The sequence below is a fragment of the Arachis hypogaea genome, chromosome 11 (genome assembly GCF_003086295.3).
Source record: "Arachis hypogaea cultivar Tifrunner chromosome 11, arahy.Tifrunner.gnm2.J5K5, whole genome shotgun sequence".
NCBI classification, from domain to species: Eukaryota; Viridiplantae; Streptophyta; class Magnoliopsida; order Fabales; family Fabaceae; genus Arachis; species Arachis hypogaea.
In genome coordinates, this window is record NC_092046.1 from 133,443,767 (window position 1) to 133,449,304 (window position 5,538).

Below are 5,538 nucleotides of genomic sequence, written 5' to 3' on the forward strand. Positions count from 1 at the left end.
CTGGGACCAAGGAGATAATTTCGCAAGCCAGCTATGTACTTGTTTAGACGGTATTAAATTGATAAAAAAAAATTTAATAATTTTTTTATTTTTTAGTGTGTTTGATAAATTTTATTAGTAAAATTTAAAATATTAAAAAATAAAAAATATATTTTTTTTGAAAAGTTACAATTTACATCTTTTTTTTAAAGATTTTTTCTTTAAAAAAAAGATGTTTTTTACATAATAAATAAATAAAAAAATACTTTTATCTTATTTTAGCCAAACATAATTAATAAATAAAAAGATTTTTTTACATAAAATATCCAAATATAAAATCATTTTTACTTTTGTAAAAGATCTTTTAAAAAATAATCTTTTTAAAAAATGACGCCCAAACAAACCTAAATCTAGCATCCCAATTCACAAATGCAATTCAACCCTATTTTATGCTTCTAAAAGCTGACACAGGCACAACAATACACGAAAACAATGCAATTCTTCTTCTTCCCCCTCTCCCTCTCAATTTTTAGTTTATTTATTTACTAAAAGAAATTTTTGCTATTTTCAGAAAAAATATACTCGTTCATTAAAGTGGAGTAAGTCTTTTTTTTTATCCATAATATCTCTCAATTCGACAAGTCAAGGACTAATTCGTTGCAAATCTAAGTTCTATTTAAAGATTTGTCACAAGTCAATGAATTACTGCATACGCAAGATGATATTCAAACTCTTAACATTTACTTAAGCGGATAAAAGAGCTAACTACTCAACCAATTCAAGTTGATTTAGAATAGAATAAATTTATCCATGATTAACATTATCTAATAAAACATTTTATTCTTAGCAACCAATTATACTCTTATATATATAAGTGACTTTAGGGTCATTATTATTAAATTTTGACACTTTTAATTAAAAAAAAATTTGCTAATATATAAGAATATATTATTAAATAACTGTATAAAATATTCCTATATTATTAGAAATAGTCTATTAATAAACACTAATATGTTTATTAATTCACATTTTTATAAGTTAAATATGTACATTAATAATAAATATGAGATTAGTAAATATATAGTAAATATTTAATATGTAGAAATTTTCTATTTTCTAATGTTTGAATCATTTATATAAAATGCATATCATAATGGTTTAAACTGGGTTAGATTGGCCAGTTCAATTGAAAAATTAGTGAATTGGATCTTAAATCGATCTAATCCAAGGTTGGGACCGTTTAAGATTAAAAAAAAAAAATTCATACGAACCGATCAAACTTTTAATAAATTGGCAAAAATTGATCAAAATCGATAAAAATCGGTTCGATCGAACCGCTCGGTCACAGATGAGGATGAACCTACGGTGCTCGAACGCATGTGTACTGTACATGCTCCAACGCTTTTGATAATACGTATAGAAATCTTTTATCAAATATTTTACTTTTATTTAATTTTAATTATAAATTAAACTTACTCATTCTTAAATTAATTATATTTTTATTTAACAATAATTATAAATCACTTTTTTTATAATTATATAATATCTATTAATATTATTTTTTTAATAAATACCGGTAGTATATAATATTATAATAGGTATAAACTAATTAATAAATTATTAAAATTTAAAAATAATTTTAATATAAAAAAAATAAAAATACTTATGATAGAAAAAAATAATAAAATTCTTATTCTTTCTATTCTATATTATTTTAGAATGACTTGATTATTTATAAAATATTAGTGAAGATATATATTTTAAATTTTAATTTTAAATTTTGACCATTTTATAATTTTTATTACGTGAAATTAGTTTTACCAATTTAGCAAATAACTTACCAATTAAACTAATGAACCAATAAACTAATAATTTAACCGATTTTTATCACTAATTCAATTCTGATGCATACAATATAATAAACTTACAAAAATACATGTTCTGATCTGAAAACTAATGTTGACAATAAGTACTATACTTATATAATTATAGGTAATGCCCCCAACATATAACATGAAGGTCTTAAATGAGTATATCATAAAATTACTAGATCTATTGACATAGACTTTGCTTATACTATTATTTGATACTATGTCCCCTAAGTCCTCCTGACTAATATATTCCATAATGTCAAGGAAACAAAAAAATCAATCTAAATAATATAAATTTATTTTATTTAATATTTATTTATTATAAAATATATTAAATAAAATTAAAATTGTAAATTTTACATTTTTTTGTTAATACTTTTTTATTAGATTTTTCTATCTTATACTTTAAGAATATTGATTAAATATATCATAAAAAATAATATTTTAATACTTTTGATATATTTAATATATTAAAAACATTAAAAAATATTTTTACAATAAATAATATTAAAACATTTTTTTGTGATATATTTAACTAATACTCACATATAATAGCAAAACCCTTTTTTATTATCAAATACTTTTTATTTTAAATTTTCTTGGCACCAAAGTCAACATGTTAACATTAGCCACGCTATTGATTTATCTAAGAGTATTGAAGAGTTCATTTAAAATAGTAATTAGTAATTACAAGAAATCTTGAATTTTGGTTTAGACTGAATGAGTTGTGAAGGGGACCAAATATTTGATGAGAATTGAGATGCTATATGTAATTATGTACAACATTTTGTGCAGGACACTCAACGATGCTTCCTTTTTATAGCATTTGTCCCTTCTCTCACCTAGAAACCGTGCATGTAATTGCATGTATTAAATGGAAAAAAAGTGTTTTATATGAATATTTGTTTTTTAACTAGAAATAAAATGAAATTTAGTGAGCAATAATATTTAATATTAGAGTAATTATTTTTTTCGGTCTCTGGCTTTTTACTTGAGGGACGACACGCACTTTAATCTTCTTAATATTTCATCCAAATTCTATCCATACAAAGAAATGTACACATCAATCCTTGTCACCGGATATCAATGGGTTGCCTGTGTGACGTCTTCGTTGTTGTCTAACATGTCATGCCACAGTCCCAGGTGGCAGAACGAAGTTGTGAATGGGACTAAAACCCCCTCCCCTTCCTGGATCCAAACGTCGTCGTTTAGGATTTCAAATGTGTTCCTCTCCAGATTAAAAGGTTAGGGTTTAGTTGTAGTTATGGGTGCTCTAACAGTAGGTATGGACACTGCAAATAGTGGTTCTTCATGTAGTCGCAAGAAAAGAAATGATGGATGCGAAGAGAGTTGGAGCGCAAGGATGAATTCTGGTGGAAGCAGCCTGGAAGGAGTGGCGAAAAGGAGGAAGAAGAAATTCGCGTCACCTATGTGCAACTGTGGCACTTACGCCATCTTATTTGAATCCGGCACTTTGCAGAATCCAAGGAGGCTTTTTTTGGCTGTTCTTATTTTAAGGTATGTTGTGTATTTTGGTTGATGTTTTGTGAAAGATCTGGTATTATATGGAGTTTAACAGCAAGTATCTTTGTTGTAGACTAAAGCACTATATTGTAAATACTTTGCTTGGCTGGATGAGTGTGTTGCATCCTTCGGTGTTAATGAAGTGTCCACAAAACATGAAGTTGTAGACCGAATGAAAAAGATAGAAAAAATGATTACAAAGTTGGGGATGAAGATTATTGAATACAAGAATGTTGAATATCATTTTAGTGGTGGTGTTAACATGTGCAAAGTGGTTGGAGTTATTTTCATATGCATTGTCTTGGTAATGGAGTCAGTTGCTAGTTGATGATGTTAGGGAGATTTCTCAGTGTTTTGTTAGTACTATTTTGTTGTGTTTTGTTAGTACTGTTTTGTTAATTGTATTTTGTTAGTGCTGTTTTGTTTGTAATTGATGCTACTTGGGTAAACAAATGTAGTTTTGACTATGTCATTTTGATCAATTATGTTCCTTGATTAATTGACAATTTCTAATTATATATTCATCTTATCACATTTGAGGAAGTAGGTATCAATTTAGCCATTGTTTCAGTTGTTAACAGCAAGGTTTTAACAAAGTGACACAATTGTAGCAGATGATCATTTTAAAATAACATAAAAATTTTCAAGTATTACTCACAAACTATGTGAAGCACTAACCAAAATGAACCACATATGATTTCACAGACTGTCACAAGTTTTGCAAGTTTAATAGTAGTAAAAAAAAAATACAAACACAGCACAAACATAAAGTAACTAAATCCATGTCTTAAAAGATAATCATCCTAAAAAATTACTTCTGCTTAAGTGGCCTGAAAGTTGGTGTTGAAATGAACTTGAGTAGTCTTGAGGAAGTCCCTCCACTTGTTGTAGCCATTGTTTTCTTGGATATTTCTTCAGGTTTGTTTGGTGCAGGTTGGTTTGTGGTGAGCTGGTATGTAGGACTCTCAGTTGTTGTAGGCTAAATTACATAGAAGATTGAGTTGATGGAGTTTGATTTAGTGCAGACTCAAGAGCTGTTGGCCTAAAAATCTTTTGCTTGAGCTTGAACCTATGAGTAGGCTGGAGTGATGATACATGTTCATGTTGAGGTTCCTATATATTAACAAAAACAGTTATTGATGAGTTTGTATCTAAATTATCTACACCCATTATATCAGTTTCAGTTGACAAAATAATAGGAACTTACCACTGTAGGAGCAGATTGAGTAACTAGAATTTTCTCTTGTGCATTTTGTGGGGCATTGGGCCTCTTTGACATCTTTTTTTCATTCTTCATAGCATTAATTAGCCTATGTCAGTTCAAAAAAAATAGTAAAAAGTATGGAAACACTCAAATACCTATACCTTAATCAGGTCACAACATAAACAATCAATTCTTACCTTCATTTCATCTGGTGTTGGCTTGTAAGACTCAGAGTCATTTTGGCTAGGCACTTGTGTTCCTCCCTGAAATAGCATTCACATAGTATCACACTGCTACCTTGAAAAACAGATTTGTATATTAAGAATAAGTAAGGTGTAGACTTTCGTACCTGAGATAGAGGAGCATCCATTGCTATGGGAATGTTAGCATTAGGTTGGTCTGGATTAACAATTATAAGTGCAAAATTATTTTTCTTCTGCTTTTTTCTTTTTAGCTGTCAATTAGGATTTTTAGGAGCTCCTTGCAAATTTTATAGTAATGACCCCTTTTTTCACACTTATTGCAGGTAACTTGAAAGGTTCTCCTTACTTTGTTTCTATTGGCTGGTAGAGGAGGTTGAGCAGCTTCTCTTCTATTCATTCTTGGTCTACTTGCAGACCTTACAATTCTAGGAGCCTCAGACTTAAACAAATCAGTTGGCTCCCAGAACTCTTCACTATTCATAGGATTGATGCGTATGTCATAAGTCTTCCTTATGGCTTCTATAGTGAGGAATGGAGACACAAACTCCTCTGCTGTTTTAACCCTCACCTTTGATATGGCTGCAACGGTGTGAACACAAGGTAGACCTTGACAACATATTGAGAATTGAGTTATACTAAAATATATTTAATGGCATAAACTATGACCCAGATCTAATACATGAATACTGTAACATTTACATGTAAGCTACCACAAATTACACGTGCATGTGTGATGTTTTCGGTTTACTCCAAACTT